Here is a 799-nt window from a genome sequence, read left to right as displayed (position 1 = left end):
TCTGAAACCTATTGAAAAATGCAACAGCTGATTTCGGTGGTTAACACAAAAATATTAAAGATAGTGGACACTATTGGTAATTGTCAAAGACCAGTCTTCTCACTTAGTGTATCTCAACATATACACAAAATACCAAACCTGTGAAAATTTTAGCTCAATTGTTCGTCGAAGTTGCGAGATAATAATGAAAGAAAAAAACACTCTTGTCACACTAAGTTGTAAGCTTTCATATGCTTGATTTCGAGACCTCAAATTCTAAATTTGAGGTCTCGAAATCAAATTAGTGGAAACCAACTTCTTTCTCGAAAACTACTTCACTTCAGAGGGAGCCGTTTCTCACCATGTTTTATACCATCAACCTCTCCCCATTACTCGTTACCAAGTAAGGTTTTATGCTAATAAATATTTTAAGTATTTACCAATAGTGTCCACTGCCTTTAAGGACAATAATGTGTAGACCAACCTGCTGAACATTGTGCATGTAGTTTTATACCATTTTCCCCCGACTCGCACAACGGATTGAGCTCAAAAGTTTGTTATTTTATGTATGGTTGATACCACAACACACAAACACTGTCTGTGACTATTTCGTCAGCTCTACCAATCCCGTATTGTATTGTATCAACCTGCAGTTGTTATTATTGACAACAGATCATTTGTGATATTTACTGTAATTAAAAACTAAAAGACACTGCTCTAGAATTGCAAGGGTCGTGGGTTCGAATCCCACCCGAGTAATATGCCTGTGATATCTTTTTAAGGACTTGGGAAAGTACTGAGTATAATGTACAGTGCTATC

Source organism: Asterias rubens, chromosome 19 (assembly GCF_902459465.1).
Source record: "Asterias rubens chromosome 19, eAstRub1.3, whole genome shotgun sequence".
Lineage (NCBI taxonomy): Eukaryota > Metazoa > Echinodermata > Asteroidea > Forcipulatida > Asteriidae > Asterias > Asterias rubens.
This window is presented reverse-complemented; position numbering follows the sequence as displayed.